At 41.2% G+C, this 20716-nt stretch overlaps 1 pseudogene; it reads right to left on the bottom strand.

The window, feature by feature from the left end:
- Window positions 1–3524: 3524 nt before the first annotated feature.
- LOC115295312 lies at window positions 3525–19727 on the bottom strand (annotated as a pseudogene).
- Between the last annotated feature and the right edge of the window lie 989 nt (window positions 19728–20716).

The following is a 20716-nucleotide window of genomic DNA, read 5'->3' as shown; positions in this document are numbered from 1 at the left end:
AAATTTTCAATTTGTTTTTCTTAATTCTAGTTCCTCTCTAACCTCCTGTACAATTGACTCTCCACCTGTGTAGTCACAATTCATAAAAAGAGTGGATTTCATATGGAGTATTATACATCCAGTAAAATTTTATTTTTTGTTTTTATTTTTTTGCATCCAATAAAATGTTAAATTAGTAATCCAATTTAAAATGTGGACTAAGATGAAAACATTAAATAAAATTGGAAATATGTAGATAGCATATGTGACCTAAGACAATATAAACATATATGTGAGCATCTAAGATATTATGATAGATTTCATCATTGCCCCGGATCCTCCCACCGCACCTTCCCTCTGCCATATCCATACTCTATGCCTTGCCACCTGGCAGTGCTCTCCCACAGGGGACATACTTCTCACGGACTATTATTTAGGCTGTGTTTGATCCCTACTTTTGGCTTAGTCATGTGAATTGCTTTCGTCAATAGAATGAGGTAGAAATGATAGTGTGCTCGCTCCAAAATTAGGCCTCAAGGGATTTTGCTTATTTCCACTTTCTCTTTTGTGTTCCTGCCATCCATGAAAAAGGTAAGCCCAGGGCTCGCCAGGTGCTAGAGAAAGGAATGTAGACATGTGGAAGTGGAATGCCCCACTGAAGTAACCGAGCCGGCCCACAGCTGGGGCCCGACTCATGTCAGCTGTGTTCATTTTCCAGGGCTGCCATAACAGACTAGGGGCTTAACCCACAGAAATTTGGTTTATCACAGCTCCGGAGGCTGAAAATCTGAGATCGAGGCAAGAAGTCTGGTAGGTTTGTCTTCTTCTGAGGCTTCTCTTCTCGGCTTGTAGGTTCTTTTAACGTTCACCCAAGATTCTCTTTCTAAGCATATCTGTGTCCAAATTTCCTCTTGTAAAAACACCAAACATACTGGATTAGGCCCTTCATAATGACTTCATTTTAACTTAGTTATTTAAAGAGGCGTTCTCCAAATACAGTCACATTTTGAGGTACTAGGTGTTAAGACTTTGACATCATTTTTGGGGAGATGCAGTTCAGCCCATACATCAACCAAACTTGGCCTGGATCAGGCATTCCTCAGGTGTCAGACAGGTTCATCAGCTATAATAATAATAATAATAATAAGATTAGCATTTGAAGGCCATGAATTTTGGTGCACTTTGTCCCAAAATATTCGCTAACCCAGGGGCACCTGGGTGGCTCAGTTGGTTGAGCGACCGACTTGGGCTCAGGTCATGATCTCACAGTTCATGAGTTTGAGTCCCACATCGGGCTCTCAGCTGTCAGCGCAGAGCCCGCCGTGAATCCTCAGTCTCCCTCTTTCCGCTCCTCCCCCACCCATGCTCTCTCTTTATCGCTCTCAAAAATAAATAAAAACATTTTTAAAAATTAGCTAACCAATACAACTAGCATGAAAAAAATTTAAATAATTATTGGTCATGAGATTTGGGGTAAATCAAAAATATTTTAAGATTGTTGAGGCGCCTGTGTGGCTGTCGGTTAAGCTTCAGACTTCAGCTCAGGTCATGATCTCACGATTCACAAGTTTGAGCTGGGCACTGGGCTCTGCGCTGACAGCTCAGACCCTGGAGCCTGCTTCAGATTCCTGTCTCCCTCTCTCTGCCCCTCCCCCACTTGTGCTCTGTCTCTCTCTCTCTCTCTCTAAAATAAGCATTAAAAAAACTTTTTTTAAAGATTGTTGTTACATATTCTTTTTTTTTTAATTTTTTAATGTTTTTTTAATTTACTTTTGATACAGAGAGAGACAGAGCATGAGAGGGGGAGGGTCAGAGAGAGAGGGAGACACAGAACCGGAAGCAGGCTCCAGGCTCTGAGCTAGCTGTCAGCCCAGAGCCTGACGCAGGGCTCGAACCCATGAACGTGAGATCTGACCTGAGCTGAAGTCGGAGGTTTAACCGACTGAGCCACCCAGGCGCCCCGCTACATATTCTTTTAAATTGGTTGTATTTTTTCTGTATGTAAAGTAATACTTCTCCATTGTTATAAAAACAGAAAATAGACTAATTTATAAAATATAAAAACAAGAATCAGTTGTAATGTACCCCTTCCCCATCATGGTAGCAAATCAGTGTAAAATACTTCATTTACAAACACAAACATACTCATACATATTTTTACACATACACCCATACATATTTCTACAAAATAAGGTATTATACATATTTTAAACTGCTTTTATTTTTTAATAAAAATTTAATATAAAGCTATATCATAATTTTAATGACTGCATAGTATACTCTTTTATCAATTACCAGAATTTGCTAACTTTTTATTGGCTGTTATTTAGATTGCATTCATTAAAAAAATTTGTTTTAATATGTATTTATTTTTGAGAGAGACAGAGACAGAGTGTGAGCGGGGGAGGAGCAGAGGGAGGGAGGCAGATTCTGAAGCACCTCCAGGCTCTGAGCTGTCGGCACGAGCCGATGCGGGGCTTGAACTCACAGGCTGCAAGATCATGACTTGAGCCGAAGTCGGGCACTTAACCGACTGAGCCACCCAAGTGCGCCTAGATTGGCCTTCATTTTTTATGATTAGTTTATTTTTCATTAAGAATGCAATAATGTTTCTTTCTAAAATGGCTTGAGGGGCGCCTGGGTGGCTCAGTCGGTTAAGCCTCCGACTTCGGCTCAGGTCAGATCTCACATTCATGGGTTCAAGCCCCGCGTCGGGCTCTGTGCTGACAGCTCGGAGCCTGGAGCCTGCTTCCGGTTCTGTGTCTCCTTCTCTTTCTTCCCCTCCCTGCTCATGCTCTGTCTCTGTCTGTATCAAAAATAAATAAAACATTTTAAAAAATTAAAAAAAAATAAAATAAAATGGCTTGAGATTTGGAGTTAAAAAAATAAAATACACATGGAAACTGTTACTAACTATAGGTTACTCTAGGTTTTTATGCCAACTTTACATAGATGGCTTTAACAAAGTATAAAGATGCTAATGGATTTGGCCTTGGTATAAAGGTTAGTGAATTAAAATAAGGATAATGGTGACAGCGGAGCTGATAATTTCATTAAGTATTACTAATGTAGGGGCGCCTGGATGGCTCAGTCAGTTGAGCATCCAGCTTCGGTTCAGGTCATGATCTCGCGGTTCATGGGTTCGAGCCCCACATTGGGTTCTGTGCTGACAGCTAGCTCAGAGCCTGGAGCCTGCATCAGATTCTGGATCTCCCTCTCTCTCTGAACCTTCCCTGCTCATGCTGTCTCTGTCTGTCTCTCAAAAATAAATTTAAAAGAACATTAAAAAAATAATTTAAAAAAAGTATTATTAATGTATACTTTAATAAGTATGTAAACAAGTAGGTAAGCTTGTGGAGAAGCTGACCAAGATACATATATTAGGAGATACAATGTCCATCTATATCTTCTATATTTCATTTTTTGTTTACAGAGTATTTATTCAAGTTTTTTAATGTGTAATTTCTCAGGTGCCATTTTGGAAGTCCTTTACTATAAAGACCATTCTTCTGCCTGATGACAGACAGCAGCCACACTGTCAGTGATTACCCTGGACCTCCACGTTGGATACAGTCAATTTCTTCTTGAGACACAAGCTTCCTTATGTATTTCTGAAGTAACGTTTTTTATTATTCCTGCAGTATCTGGTGGACCCTGAGGCATCAACAAATCTGGTGATTTCCTTCCCTTAGAAGGCTGTGAACCCGAAGAAGAGTGAGATGGTTGTCCTGCGGATCTCACAACTTCGGATACATTGAGTGTGAGATTGTCTCTTCTGTCAGGGAACTTTATTAATGGAGTACGTGGTTTGACTGCCTGAATAACTTTGCTGGCAGATGCCATCTTGATGCCCCTGAGGGTTTCTTTACAACATTAATCCCACTGATAACTACTGTGTTGCCCAAGAAAAGTGTGGCACTTGCCTCCACACCATGGACATGAAGCAGACACAGATGTGGCTTGAGATGTCTCCCCGCTGAAGGGGGAGCAGACAGGGATGAGTTTGGTGGTCCTACAGGCCTGCCAGCTCAAGTCCACAAGGTTGCTTATGGGACGGTGAAGGAAGTTCAATGTTAAGTATTGGAAAGCAACAACATGTGGTCTACTTTTATAGTTTAAAAAAAACTGTTCTTAAGAGTAGTGCTTTTCTTCTTGGTTTTTCTTTCTGTGTAAGAAACAAATAAAATTCTCACTTTCCTAACATCAGGATACATTTAACAACCCTCAACGTCCTTCTAAGGAAGAACCTCCAAGGCAAGTATTTTCTGTGAGGCTTCTGAGGTGGTTTCTCTCTCCCGTGGGCTTTGGCCGGCCATCTTTTAATTGTGGGTCTGGTTTCTTTCTTGCCTTCCGTCACCCCCAACTCAATGGGCCTGGCCACAAAATGAAGCCAACATTGACCACACAAAGACACCCTCTATTGTCAACTCCACCGAGGCTGGCCACACTGCTGGTGTCATTTACTCTGTACTTCTGGGGTCCCTAGGTCGGTCGTGACTCAGTGCCAAAGAATCTTAACTTCTGGAGAATGTGGTGGTGATGTTCTTGTGGAATTTCTCCTCCAGAATGCAAGGTCACTCACTATATCAAGTAATGCACTTCTCAGAGACATTTTCCTCTGCAATATTGAGACCTCATGGGAGAAACAATATTTTTAGCTGAATGCGCTGTTTGAATTTAGGTTAGTGTGAAGCAGAAATCGTACAAAATCCACACCAGCCTATTTTCTTCATCTCCATCAATAAATTTAGAAAGTATAGATTGGTGTAAGTATAATTCTATTTTATTTAATGCTTTTAGCAGTGCTATGTGTTTTCAATATCAGGCTTCTAGGAAACAAATATTCACCCTGTCAGATAATGTAAATGACAAGTGTATTTGCCATATACTTTCTTTCCTCAGGATATGCGCTTAGTCAAAGGTTTGAGAGGCAGAAGAATGAGACTCGGGACCAACAAGCATGTGTATTTTGAGTCAAGATGACAAAAATCTGGGCCAAGGTGGACATCAGACTCTATATCGAATGATTTGTTAACAGTAAATATGGGAAGTGGAAGATAAGCTGGAGTCATAATTTAATAAGATAGCAACAATGATGGTAATCACAATGACAGCTAAAATTTATTGGAAGTTTCCTTTTTTCCAGGATTATGCTAAGCACATTATATACTTACCGTGTTTCTCTTCCAAAACAACTTATCTAGGCAAATACTATTATTATCATTATTATTTCTTTTTCAATTTTTTTAAATGTTTTATTTATTTTTGAGAGAGAGAGAGAGACAGTGTGAACAGGGGAAGGTCAGAGAGAGAGGGAGACACAGAATCCAAAGCACACTCCAGGCTCTGAGCTAGCTGTCAGCACAGAGCCCGACGCGGGGCTCGAACCCACGAACCGTGAAATCATGACCTGAGCTGAAGTCGGACGCTCAACCGACTGAGCCACCCAAGCGCCCCTATATCTATTTTTGAGATGAGAAGATTGAGGTGTAAAGTGATTAATTGTCTTGTCTTATCACCTTAAGGCTCGAAAGTGACAGAGCTGAGATTTTTTACCAGATTCTGGGCTCTTAATTACTGCACCATACTACTTATGGGCATTTATATTTCACTGTTCTTTACTGCACTATACAAGCTATTATTACTATATAATATGATAATCCTCTAAACCCCTGAAAGGGGAAAAGATTGCTCGGGGTTCCTTAGCTGAGGAGAACCACCATTGCAGGGAGCTAAAATCCAAGATGGCCAATGGGGTTTATTATACCCATTACAGCCATTGCCACATTTCCATGTCTGGATCTTTCTAAGCTCATCAAAACAACAGACATCTAAGGAATTGCTTGGGACTTTTGCACGGAGCTTCCTGTCAACGAAATGCACTCTACGTGCAGAGTGCACTCTCTACAGTGTAAGCCCTTGGGGGTGGGTGCTTGCAATGGTTTCTCTCTCCTTCTCTCTGTCTCACCCAGAATCATTAGTAATGACTTCACTTCCCTTCTATATAAACACCCCCAAACACTGTACTTCCTAGGCCCACTCCCAGGTCTCCCTTTCCTCCTCAGCTCGTCTCCACCTGGCTCATTCCACAGGTGTCACTGCTGCTGGCTGTGGCATCGTCCCCTATGTACCCAGCCTTCTGGACAAGGGTCATCCCTTCAATCCCCAGATAATGCATGCTGTGACCCAGGAAGCCAGGGCGCTGGAACGGGAAGCCAAAGACACACAGCCACTCCTTTACCTGCACTTTCAGGTCTGCAGAAGCTGCCTTAGGAGCATAGCAAGATATCCAACCAGTCACAAGGGAAAGTGTGGTTTCTGTCAGGGCTTTAGTGAAACGTCAAAGTGATGAATAGCTTCGACATGTCTTATTGATGTCATGTCCATACTCAACTATATCCACGTTGGCTCTTCCAAGCTGTGAATCTAACAGAGCATGTGGGGTGGGCCCAGTAATTCAATCCATCGCAGCCCTTCTCATGAAGGCCAGTGAGGTCTGCTATACCTTGTGTTTTCATTAATTCCAGGGGAGGCCTTCAGAATTCATTGTTAACTTGTCCTGTGAATCTGGGACAACTATAAGTACAAATTCTATGTTAATAACCCAAAGCTTTTAACAGCAACTGACTCTTCCTTCGTTGAGAGGCAAGAGTAAGCAGGCAGATGGGCTCGGCTACGGGACATTAGAACTAACACATGACTGAAGAGGGAATTTTGAAGGCATGACCTCTTGCCCTTGGCCTAGATTTGCATGCATATCTACAGTCACATGTGGAGTTTTTGAATCTAAAATATTGTAAGAGATATCCTCTACTCTAAAGGCACAGAAATGTAATGATTTCTCTCTCTCTCTCTCTCTCTCTTGCAGAATCAGTAGTAACTATTTCCTTAATAAAATGTGTAAGCTACTTTTCTATTGATTTCTAATATATGCCATTGTCCTAAATATGGGGCTTCAGTTTTTTTTTTAATAGTTTGATATAGTACCTAATACATCCACCTGAATCAAAAATAAAAAATGTAAAATATGTAAACTTTATTTCCTATTTTTGGTTCCACAACGTTCTCTTCCCATCATGGCTAATCACTATTTTCAGAACTTTGAATTGTTGCAGAGTTTTTAATGCACACAAAGGCAAATACTAATACATGTGGACATAGCCATAATCTTTAAGAGCAAACAAGGCACCATTCATTAATTCATTTACCTAGGCATCCAACAAAGGGGGCCATCCTAATGTGTCTAAAAGCATGAACTTCAAAGTCAAACAGACTCTGGTTTGAATTCTGACACTATCGCTTACTAGTCCCTTAACTGATGAAGTTACTCCACCTCTTTGTGCTTTCATCTCCTCAGCACCAAAATAAGGAAAAGAATGCCTACATACAGGTGGGTGCAATCAGATGCAAAGAAATATATAAATCAGTAATCATAGTGCCCACTACATATTAGCTTCCAGTCTTATTATCATATATTTACAGGTACCCATGGTATGCTATGCACTTAAGATGTGTAACTCACATTCCCCACCCTTCTGGGGTTTGCAAAAAACAAGGAGGATGAACTTCATTAAATGTATTCTTTTTCTTCATAAAGAAAAACAGCTAAGCAAACAAAAAGGCAAGCCACAGGGTAGGAGAAAATATCTGCAAAACATATCTGACAAAGGACTTTTATCCAGAACTGATAAAGAACTCTTACAACTCAAGAAAAATCCGATTTTAAAACTGGGTATAACATGGAACGTCTGGGTGGCTTAGGTCTGACTTCCGCTTAGGTCATGATCTTACAGTTTGTGAGTTTGAGCCCCTCACTGGGCTCTGTGCGGACAGCTCAGAGCCTGGAACCTGCCTCAGATTCTCTGTCTCCCTTGCTCTCTGTTCCTTCCCTGATCATGCTGTCACTCTCTCACACGCTCTTTCTCTCTCTCTTTCAAAGAATAAATAAACATTAAAAAAAAAAAATTTTTTTTAACTGGGTAAAGCACTTAGGCATTTCACTGAAGAAGATATACAGATGGCTAATAAGCACCATGAAAAGTAGCTTAACACAGTGATTAGGGAAGTGCAAATGAAGAGTGTACTGAGATACCACCACATCCACTAGTATGGCTGAAATTAGAGACTGATGACCAAGCGCTAGCAAGGATGTGGAGCAACTGGAACTTTCCTGAGTTGACTGTGGAAAACAGTCTGGCATTTCATAGACCTAGCAATCTCACTCCTAGGTATTTGCCAAAGAAACATGAAAACACGTGTTTTCAGATGTGTTTGCAAATGTTCATAGCAACACTATTCATAAGCAATTCAAATCTCTGTCTACCAATAAATTTTGTGGTATATCTTTTTAAAAAGGAACAAAATACTTTTAAGAACAGCATGGATGAATCTCAGCAACTTTATCCTAATTGAAAGCCATATAAAAAGGGGCGCCTGGGTGGCTCAGTCGGTTAAGCATCTAACTTCGGCTCAGATCATGATCTCACAGTCTGTGGGTTCGAGCCCCACGTAGGGCTCTGTGCCGACAGCTCAGAGTTTGGAGTCTGCTTCAGATTCTGTGTCTCTCCTCTCTCTGCTCCTCCCCCGCTCACTCTGTCTCTCTCTTTCAAAATAAAATAAAGACATAAAAAATTAAAAATAAAAGAAAGTCACATAAAAAAAGACATATACTCTATGGTTCCACTTACATGAGAATCTAGAAAAGGCAAAACTATAACAACAAAGAGGAGCAGAGGTTACCTTTGGCCAGAGTTTGGAAGAAGGGGCTGACTTCAAAGGGGCACAAAAAACCTTTCTGGGATTATAGAAATGTTTTATATCTTGGTTGTCATGGTGATTATACAAGTGTATGCAAATGTCAAAATTCATCAACTATGCACTTAAAATGGGTGGATTTTATTATGTGTAAATTATACCTCAAGAAAAAAAAAAAGAGACAAAAGAGCCTTAAAGTAGATATGAAAGAAATAGGTGTTATGGAAATCGAGATGAGAAAGTTGGATCCGATGTTTTAAAAAGTTGTTGAGGAAGCGGCATATGTGAGTTAACTCTGGAAAGATGAGCAGAAGGCAGCCCTGGCTTAGTTCTTATGGGAACATTCCATTTGGTGGAAACGGTGTGAGCATGGAGCATGGGGGACATTGAGGGAGTGCCTCAGACCCCAACTTGATTCAAATTCAAAGTTGTGATTGAGGAGTAGAGGGGAAAAAATCAGGTTGGAGACATAGGATGAGACCCAAATCCTGCAGTGCTTTGAACAGAGACTGGGCTTAATTTGGCAGAAAGAAGAAATAAATAAGATAAAGGCTTTTGAGCAGGTGACATGGGCTGTTGACATCATTCTATCTGTACTTTTGATCAGGAGCAACTAATTATGGTCTGTGGGCCAAAGGCGGCCCGCCGCCTGTTGTGGCAAATAAAGCTGTTCTGGAGCACAGCCGTGCTCATCTCTTAGGGGATGTCTCTGGTTGCTTTGACTGCCAGGTTTTACAGAAAAAGTTTGCCGATCTCTACTTTGGATGAACCAACCTGTCAGATTCTCTGGAAAGTGCAAAACTCTTTTCTCTTCAAAACAGCTTGAATTAGCAGAGAATTCATACTTACATCTTCATGTCAAACTTCCTGTATGAATTTCTTCAAATTACATGTAGGAGCTTGTGGCCTGAAATATAAACACAAACTGCTAATTTTAGTAAAATTACACTATATATGTTCTTTTGTGACTAGTACTTTTTGCCAAACAGTATGTTTGTAAGATCCATTCCAGTTGGTGGATGTATGTATAGTTGGTTCGTGTTCGTTGCGTGACAGTACTTTACTACACAAATATGCCAGAATTCGTTTATCCCTATCACCTTTATGTAACATGTACATGATACTGCTCAACATATTCTTACAATCTGGTGCACACAGTAGTTGTGTTGCTAAGATATGCATTTAGGAATGGAATTGCTTGCTAGGCTTAAGTTATGTATGTATTCAACTATATTAATAAATGTATTTATTTTTCAAAGTAATTTTTGTGGGAAATTTTGTCCCCCAAAGAGATATGTTGAAGTGCTAACCCTTGATACCTGTGAATGTAACCTTATTTGAAAATTGGGTTTCTACAGATGTAATCAAGTTAAGATAAGGTCATACTAGATTAGAGTAGAGACTAAATCTGCTGACTAGAATCCTTATAAGGAAAAAGTGATGTGGAGACCAGGAGACGTACCCAGAGGAAAGATGGCCAAGTGAAGACAGGCAGAAATTGGAGTGATGTAGCTACATTTCCAGCAACCACAGGAAGCTAGCAAAAGTTAGCAAGATTCTTCTCTCGAGCCTTCAGGAAGGGTCTGGCCCTGCTGACACCTTGATCTTGGACTTCTAGCCTCCCAAATTGTGAGAAAATAAATTTCTCTTCTTCAAGCCACCTAGTCTGTGGTGTTTTGTTATGGTAGCCCTAGCAAATTAAAACAACCGTAATTGTTCCTACTAACTTCCTAGATAGAGCTTTAGGCCACAGCACAGGTGAGGGAGAATACAAATGGAGTTCAGCAGTCTCCGTGGGTAGAGAAGATAGAGTTGGCGGTTAAGGGGAGGTCAGATGGCTAGAGTCCACAAGACAGCATCTATATACATATGTACATGTGCATAAAGAGAGAGCTTCAAAAATCTGCATGAAGGGTTCAGCTAAGTACTGAGTAGCACATGTTTGTGACAAAATTTCTGAGGCTACAGAAAGAACTGTCCAAAAGAAGCAGAGAGAATAAAACCTGGAGCTCAACAGGGCCAGAAATAGTTTGTGTTTCTATTAGCCAGACTAGAAAACCACATAATTCATGTGGCAGCAGGTAAAGTTCTCAGAAGAGCATCACCTTAGTGATGGTGCAAAATCAGCTTGCACCTGATGGCTGCTTGGCATCATCGAACAGAATTCAAAACAGGTCTAGAGAAAAGACCAGAGATTTCCCATAAACTAACTACATCTCAGAGCAAAGCTTAAGACTGTTTACAGGAACACAAAAATCTAGTCCCCAACGAAATACAATTCATAATGTCTGGCAAGCAAAAAGACAAAAGACATCATGAAAAGAAAAAATCATTGGAAACAGACCTATAAACTATACAGATGAGAAAATTAGATGTGTACACAAGAGATTAAAACCATTTATATTCCACATGTTTAAGATGACAGAAATAGGATTATACATGTTATGTAATGACATCAAAGAAACGAAAAATACCCATACAGAACTTCTTTTTTTTTAAGCTCATTTATTTATTTTGAGAGAGCGTCCATGAGTAAGAGGGAGGAGCAGAGAGAGAGAGAGAGAGAGAGAGAGAGAGAGAGAGAGAGAACCCCAAGCAGGCTCAACGAGATCACTGATGAGTCCAGTGTGGGGCTCAAACTCATGAAACTGAGATCATGATCAAAATCAAGAGTTGGATGCTTCAACCTACTGAGTCACCTAGCTGCTCCCCCAAATAGAACTTCTGGAGATGAAACAATACAATAACTTAGATGAGAAAATACTATCTGGGAGTAAGAGCATAGTAAACATTGCAGATGAAAATACTAATAAACTTGTAGACAAGCAATAGAAACTATTCAACATGAAATGTAGAGAAAGACAGGGAAAAACAGAATCGTACTGCACCATAGGACTACATTAAGTGGCCTAATATACCTGTAATTCTAGTCTCTGAAGGAGAAAAGTGGCCGTAGAAAGAGTAAATGATGAAATAAAGACTAAAAACATTTTACATTTGATGAAAGTTATAAATCCACATATCCAAGAAGTTCAATAAACCTCTAGCACAAGAAACACAAAGAAAATGCCATCAAGGAATATAACAGATTGATTACAACTAGTGATAAAGATAAAGACCTTAAAAGCAGCTACAGGAAGAAGACACATTATGTGCAGAGATAGAATGGCAGTAGATACCTCATTTGAAGCAATGCAAACCAGAAGAGAGTGAAGCAGCATCTTTAAAGCGTGGAAAGAAAAACAGTCAAGCTAGAATTCGATACCCAGCCAAACATCTTTTAAAAACAAAAGCTAAGTAAATACTTGTTTCAGACATTAAATTTAAAGTGTTTATTTCTTTAAAAACTAAAAATACAGAAACAGAATGGTGAAAGTATTTAGAATACATATAATCAAAACCAAAATCAAAACCAAACAAAACAAAGAAAACAAAGAAACAAACTCCAGAATGTCAAATACTAGTAAAAATAAATAAGCAAAATGGCCAGAAGACCTGAGTGGACACTTCACAAAAGAAGAAATCAAATGGCTGATAAATATATGAAAGATATCCAAATCTATAAATAGCCTGAGAATTGCAAATCACAACCATACCCACACATCTGTCTGATTGGAGAAAAAATTAAAAGTCCATACATTATGATTCTTTTTTGTGTGAAGAGGAAAAAATACTTTTAATACCTTTCTATTCAATAAAAATAGATTCTTGTTTTTTTTCCAGATCATAGTGATAACAATATATTGAAATGATAGACATGTTTACATAAAAATGCCTCTAAACTGATTACCTTATTAGTGAGTTGTCAGATATTCTTAATGAGAACAGATGAACTAGAACATTGAGTAAATTAAGTTATATTAACTTTTAATAATATTGTTAACAATCATAAAGCTAGAATACTGAAAAACCCCTTAATTTAGTCATTAAATCCGAAGAATTGTCATAGAAGTGCTAATTAATTAACAGTTAATTAATTTTATGATTAAGTATTAATTTAATTTAAGGAGCAGAAGAAGCAGACTATGATTTCACTGTATGAGTACATCTTACCAAAGATAACTGTTTTATGTCTAAAAAGGAGGAAAGGAAAGAAATATTTCTCCTTAGGATCAGAGAACAATCTATTATTCATTTCTTTGTCCCCTGTTGTTTCAGGGAGTGCTTGGGACATAGAAATTTCTTGGATAGGATCTTGATGTGCCATGGTGTTTATAGTTACTTTAGAAAAGGCAGACGTATCAAAAAATTAACAATAGCACTCCCCTATGACCCAGCAATGGCACTGGTAGGGATTAACCCAAGGGATACAGAAGTGCTGATCCACAGGAGCACATGTACCCCAATGTTCATAGCAGTACTTTCAACAAGAGCCAAATCATGGAAAGAGCCTAAATGTCCATCAATTGATGAATGAATCAAGAAGATGTGGTTTATATATACAATGGAATACTACATGGCAATGAGAAAGAATGAAATCTGGCCATTCATAGCAAAGTGGATGGAACTGGAGGGTGTCATGCTAAGTGACATAAGTCAGGCAGAGAAGGACAGATACCATATGTTTTCACTTATAAGTGTAACAGGAGAAACTTAACAGAGGACCATGGAGGAGGGGAAGGGAAAAAAAACAGTTAAGGAGAGGGAGGGAGGCAAAGCATAAGAGACTCTTAATACTGAGAACAAACTGAGGGTTGATGGGGGTGGGGACGAGGGGAAAACGGGTGATGAGCATGAAAGAGGCCTCTTATTGGGATGAGCACTGGGTGTTATATGGAAACCAACTTGACAATAAGCTATAATAAAAAAGAAAGAAAGAAAAGGCAGGGGTAAAGCCCTAACAGAGAATTAGACTGCCTACCCTTTCTCTTACAGTTATCAGTTTCTGTTACAGATAACACTTATTGACACTGACCAACTATATAATTAAAGAATCGTCCTCAAAATTCAGAGAAAGGGAGCTATATTAAAGTCCATCACTTGAGGCTGACTTTAGAAACCCTGGTAGGTCCAACTATATTCAGAAAGACAGACAATGAATGCCCTAGGTTATGAAGTTGATTGATATACAGGGGAACCATCCATGAAATGCCAGCCAGGAAGACAGGTAGAAGGTGGCCAAATTCTTCTCTACAACGTCTCAAAGAATATTTGAGTATGGGCCCAGGGAAACAAAACGCAGATTAAACCCGGCAGACATTATTGAGCACCTATTATGTGGCAGTTAACGTGCAAGTTATAGTCCCATATAACATCTGGCTTGGTCTTTACAACATCAGCAATGCACCTGTCCTAATCTGAAAGACTTGCATTACAACAGTGAATAAAATAACGTATGAAGTGGAAGAGGATTTATGGTAATACAGAATGAAGCAAACTCTGCAGACAAGCAGGAATGTTTAGAATTCTCCACTGATTGCCCCATTAACTGGGATTTGACAACTCCCTTAGAGACAGAGTGTGCTGAACACCCACACACCTGCATACAGGCTCTAATATTGTGCTCCTCATTGTGTAGCTGAGTCGTTCTCATACTTCATGGTACTGGTTGTAAATACATATCTGTGTTTATATGAATCATTTTATGGCTTATTTAAAGAAGTTTCAAGGGTAATTTGGACTCCACACAATTTTTAGCTTTTCTGTTCACTTTGTGTCTTGGCCAGAAGATGCAGCTCCACGGAGTAATACGGGCAGGATGAGGCAACCGTATTAGAACTTCTGGTCAGCATCCAAGGCTGGACACCCACTCTCTCCACTTTTCCTAAAGGTAGCTGTATATTTTCATCATAACCGGCTAGCAAACCATTTCTGACGTTTGCTTTTGCGTAAAACAAACAACTCTGGCCATTTTTAGCCTCAAAGATGGAGGTGGGCCGTAATTACTTATGTTGGCACTACTACTCTTGGCATTAGCCTTGATCGGAATGTCATTTCCCCCCATCTAAAAGGTAGAGGTGAACGAGCAGGCAGTGACGCAATCACTGAGGCACCACTTTTGTCTTGGCAGGATTCTTAATTACCATCTCAGAGTGTCAGATAGGTCATCTGGAAAATGGGCTATTAATCATTCACCCACTCCCTAGTGTCAGCCAGCCTGAACTAATGGCCCGCTCTGACTCCAGACCTTTGGACATCCTGTCTCTCTGCCTGCCAGCTCCTCAGCATCCTTCAGGATTGAACTTAGGAGCCGTTTCTCGAGAAGGCAAGTCTTCTCTATTGCTCAGCACCCTCCTTCGCAGTTGGGGCGAAGAGCCACTCCTGAGGTTTTTCCCCGCGCTCGGACTTGCATGTGCCCAGTGAGCTCCACTCATCTCTTCTCTTATCGGTGCCCCCAGCTCGGCTCTAAGCACCTTAAAGGCAGAGATAATGTCTTCTTTACTTCTGTGCCTTATTATGACGTGTGAGAGTTTGACAATAATATGTTGAAGGGAAGACAAATAGAATGACAATGCTGTAGGGCTTTAAACGAGATCACAAATGTAAAATAAAAAAAAAACCTAACACCTGACACACACTAGGCATTCAGTATTAGTCTTTCTTCTCTCTCCCCATCGCTTGCCGCTGTCTCCTTCTCAGGGGCTTTGCCTTACCCTATGCCCTAGTGTGAGAGGTGACTTCAGTGGAATGTGCTGAAGGTGACCCTTTCCTAAAGGAATGATGGATTCCAATGGGAAATGACTATTTTGGGAATAGTTTCAACTTGAACCCGTTTTAAGAGGATACGGGTTCATCAGTGAGGACATTTTATACAGTGACAAATGATGACCTCACTTCCTTAGAAAATTTGGAATAAATTAGCTATTACATTAATTAGGTGATAATTGTGTTTGGGTGTGGTCTGAAACAAAATAAGAACATTACTGAAAACTGATAGCTACAAACTACAACACCAATAGTAGATGTTGAGCATCACCATGAGTAGTATGGATCCTTTTTAATACAAAGCAAAGGGAATTTTAACAGTGCAAATTCAGTTCCAGAGGAAGTTAAACTTCACTCATGAAAATTATTTAAATATAAATGCATGGGGCAGATTTGAGAAAGCGTAAAGAGTATTTTGGCCACTAGAGGGAGCTCATACTTTAAAGAATGGAACAACCACACTGTCCCAACAAGGGTCGACGTGAGTTTTGAAATCAGTAATGGTATTGCTCTGATTTTCTTTTTTTGGAGGGTGAGGGGAGAAGCGTCTTACACTATTCATGTTCCAGAGGGATGGATAAGTGACAGAAACTGTACATCAATGTAAATATATTAGAACTGGGTTATAAATGTTCAGATGTGTAATCTGTGATCACACATATTTTAAGTTATGGATTCAATTTACTTTCTTCTCACAGAACATAAAGTATTTTTTAATACTTTCTTTTAAAGAAAACACATTCCCTTACAAAGTGAAAGCTGTGGAATTATTTTGTCTTCATTACTCAAGGAATAGGGGGATTGATGTTAATAATTTTATCATTACATGTACATGAAACTAATGTTTCAGAGTCATAGCGACCTTTGGAATGTCTCTTAAGCCTATTCTCATCTCCCTGTTCTCACTACAGCAGCCCCGGCTCAAGGACTCTTTGTTCTACCCTGGATTTTCATGATCGTTTCTTTATTGGTCTCTCTACCTCCATTGACCAACCCTGTCTGGTGTCTCCCAAATGCAACTGATTTTGTACATCATTTTCAAACTCATTTTCATGAACTGTATATTTGAGCGCATCACCTTTCTGCTGAGAAACCTTTAGTAGCTCCCTGTTTCTATAAAATAAAGCCAAAAATGGCCAGTTGGCATTCAAGATCCAATTCAATATTACTTCCTCCTGAGGGCTTCCAGATCCGGGCTGCAATAATTCTCCCTCTCTTTCCTGAGCTCTCATGGCACCTTTTTCCTGCACTAATCTTTATTTTAGAGATGCTTGTGAGCATATCTTACCTCTAAGACCGACTGCCTTAAAAGCATGAGTCCTTGCTAAGAAACCAGAAAGCAAGCTTTGTGTTAACAAACAAATGATGTTAAAGACCTGCCAAGAGAACCGGATTTGGGAGACGTTCTGAGGTGGAACTTGGGGAACCTGGTAGTCTGGTTGTCTATTGCTATCTCAAAATTTAGTGGCTTACAGAAATGATTTATTATCATCTCTCACAATTCTGAAGGTTGACTAGACACATCTGGGTGGTTCTTCCTTGGCGTCTCACATGCGACTGCAGTCAGAAGGTAGCTGGGCTGGAGTCACCTGAATGTTCAGCCAGGCTGGGCACCTAGGAGGGCTTCCTCATTTACATGTCTGGCCGCCAGACTAGGACGACTGACATCACCGGAGGCTAGCCAAACATTTGCTCTCTTCTGGTGGTTCCTCCATGTGACACAGTCCTCAAAGCATGGTGGGCTTGGGTCAGATTCCTTATATGGTGGCCGACTTTCCCCAGAATGAGCATTTCAAAAGACCTAGGTAGAAGCAGCAAGGCTTCTTAAGACCTAACCTCGGGAGGCACCTGGGTGGCTCAGTTGGTTAAGTAGCTGACCTGGGTTCAGGTCATGATCTCACAGTTGTGAGTTCCAGCCCTGCAGAGGGCTCTGTGCTGACAGTGCAGAGCCTGGAGCCTGCTTCAGATTCTGTTTCTTCTTGGCTCTCTGCCCTTCCCCCACTCATTCTCTGTTTTTTTCTCTCTCTCTCCTCTCTCTTTCTCTCTCTCAAAAAATCAATAAAATCTAAAAAAAGAAAAGAAAAGATAAAAGACCTGACCTTGAAGTCATACAGGATTATTTCCTCCACAGTGCCAGCCCAGATGCAGGGTGGGAAGGGACTGCACAAGAACACAAGATGTAGTCTCTCAGACTGCCATCTTTGAAGTCTAGCTACCTCACTTGCTAACATTTTCAATGAGGAAATAGCCTTTATTTGAGGTGTGAAAGTTAGAAGGTGAAGGTAGACCAATCAGAAGAATTGGAAAAGATCAGGGTGAAAAAAACAAAACAAAACTTAACTGCAAGACAAAGAGGTGGCCAGTCAATATTGTGTAATATGTCCACAGATTTTGTCACATCCTTCTCATCAGGAGGAGTGTTTATGTTCCCTCTCCCTAAAACTGGGCAGGGTTTTCTGATTATGTGGTCTAACTGAGCATAACAAGAACCATGCTGTGCAACTTCCAAACCAAAGTCAAAACAAGATGGCAGCTATATTTCCATTGTGCTTGCTGAAATACTTGCTCCTAAAACCTTCAGATTCTGTATTAGCAGTCTGACTTCCTCAGGCCACCATACTGTGAGGAAGCCTGAGGTCTATAAGGGACACTGAATATACTGTCTTACATTTATTGTCCTCATTTAGATGTCATATGGAGCAGGGGCGGGGGAGGGGTCCCATTCTACTGGCTGTGGAGAGAGATCTGTATTCTCAGATGCTAAGGGCACCTGAGTGGCTCACTTGATTAACTGTGGGATTCTTGATTCCTGCTCAGGTCATGATTGCACAGTTTGTGAGGTCGGGTTCTGTGCTGACAGTGCAAAGCTCTGGGATTCTCTCTCCCTGACTTTCCGTCCCTACCCCACTTGCTTGCCTGTGCACACGAACACCCTCACGCATGTGTGTGTGTGCTCCCTCTCTCTCAAAATAAACATTAAAAAAAATAAATACTTTCTCAGAGACTTAACACGAGGCCAACAAGACTTGGTTCAGGGGCCTTGGGGAGCCCTAATGATCTTTTTATTTAAAAAAATCTTTCTTAATGTTAATTTATTTTTGAGAGAGAGAAAGAGAATGCAAGTAGGGAAGGGGAAGAGAGAGAGGGAAACACAGAATCTGAAGCAGGCTCCAGGCTCTGAGCCATGAACACAAAACCCCACATGGGGCTTGAACTCACGGACCGTGAGATCATGACCTGATCCGAAGTTAGACACTCAACCAACTAAGCCACCCAGGCACCTCCCCTAATGTCCCTTTTAAAATGATATTGAAGGGGCGCCTGAGTGGCTCAGGGTCTGGTTTCGGCTCAGGTCATGATCTCGTGGTTCGTGGGTTCGAGCCCTGTATCGAGCTCTGTGCTGACAGCTACCTCAGAGCCTGGAGGCTGCCTCGGATTCTGTGTCTCCCTCGCTTTCTGACCCTCCCCTGCTTGCACTGTCTCTGCCTCTCAAAAAATAAATAAAAACCATTAAACTTAAAAAAAAATAAAATGATATTGAAGCTTGGCTTAAGATCTGGGGTGTGCAAGTATAAAGTGTGAGCAGGTGAGATACAGAACATCCATAAAATAACTGCGGACCTTCTTTTTCACTACCATCATCGGCTACGTGCTCAGTGCCCTGTTCTTTCTTTTAGTTCAGCCTCTGAGGCTTTTTATTTTTTCTCAAAGCTCACTTTAAAGTCAGAGACCTACGAGAGGCCATGGATGTGAGAAAAGCCTGGAAGGAAATCATATTGGCAGGTTTGGATAAAGCTAAGATCGGAGGGACACAAGTGCCATGGAACGTGCACAGATTCCTTTCTTCTTTCTGCCCTGCTTCCTGTGTCTCTAGCACAGTAGAACATTCTTGGGGGAAACAATGTCCACTGACCTCATTCCAAGAAAATCTGCAACAACACCCAGTTGTCTTTGAGAAGGAAAGGAGACAGCATTGTAAGGCAGGCCTGTTGGAAAGAGGGAGAGCCACGGTCACCCTTTGAGACTTCCTAGTGGGGCCCTGGCGCCTGGGACCAACAAACGGGCTGGCAGGGAGGCCCAGCTCATCATTGGAAAGGCTGGCAGGCTGCCGCCAAGGCAGGGGCAACAGGAGGAGAGAGCCAGCCCGGGAGCTTACCTTTCTCTTCCAACAACTTTGGGGACTCCCTTTCTGAAACAAGATTTCCAAGAAGGATGTCCTCTAGCCTGGCGAATGTGGGATGCCCCGGAGAGCAACGGATGCAAGTTTTGCACTTGCAGTCTGTGAGGGAAGTCAGTGGCCCTGGAAGCAATTGAGGTTGGGGGTACCGAGACTTTCTGGCCAAACCCATTCCCAGGCTTTCTGACTCTCTAGGAATGGAGGCAGAGGGAGAATGCCCTGGCCAGTTTCCTGTAATTCATTCCACGGAGCCAGGGCCCCGCAAGGGCTCACTCTGAGAACACACGTGCACAAGAGAAAAGGACAAGAAGGAGGAAATGGCAAGCTAGGCAACTCCAAAGGGAGCAGCGGCTAGGCTCACGGGCAACCTGCTTCCGTGCAGGAAGTAAGTGAAGTGCAAACAGGATTTGAGCGAGGTCGTTTGTTTTGGATGCGAGAGAGGGAGGCGGAGGGAGGGGGCAGCAGTGGGAATGTGCAGAAGCGCGTCCTGGGGACGTCCTGCCTGCAACACCCAGGGAGCAAACCCTCCCGCCGGCTAGGCACCCAGCGCCTGCAGCCCTCACTGAATTCTCTCAGGGCGATTACGAAATTAATATCCTCCCTTTGCAAGATCAACATCAAGAGTCAGTCCTGGGGAACGGCCTGGGGGAGGGGCCAGTTCGGATTCCTGGGAGACCCTTTGTGAGCTACTCAGAATATTCTTGCCAATTTTTAAATGTATTCAGTTAAGTTTCCTTTTTATGAAAATGCCATTCTCTGACCAGATTGTACTAATTTTTAAGAGTGACTTCTTCAGGGCCCTTTCACTTTGTGAATAATAGCCGGCTTTCTGTGTGATCGTATTTTGGTTGAACACTGGATAACAAGAACTTTCTCATGGGCTGTTTTGCTTAACACTTACTTGACTTTTCTAGAGACAATTTTAGGAGCGTTAGGTATGAAAGAATATCAGCACGGTCTTCTTACATGGTATCCAGTCCCTAAAGATGAATGAATTTAGGCATTAGAATGAAAAATAGCATGGATCAAGAATCCAAAGTTGTATAACTCACTGTTTTTCAAGAAATGGGAACTTTTTTGCTCTTGGGTCCCTTTGTTTCCTGAAAGGCAGTATTTTCTTTTGACTTAACTCATTCTGTTCATTCTTTCCAGAACTCCAGT

Source organism: Suricata suricatta, chromosome 7 (genome assembly GCF_006229205.1).
Source record: "Suricata suricatta isolate VVHF042 chromosome 7, meerkat_22Aug2017_6uvM2_HiC, whole genome shotgun sequence".
Taxonomy (NCBI): Eukaryota; Metazoa; Chordata; class Mammalia; order Carnivora; family Herpestidae; genus Suricata; species Suricata suricatta.
The sequence above is the reverse complement of the archived record's forward strand: the minus strand, read 5'-3'. Positions and strand labels throughout refer to the sequence as shown.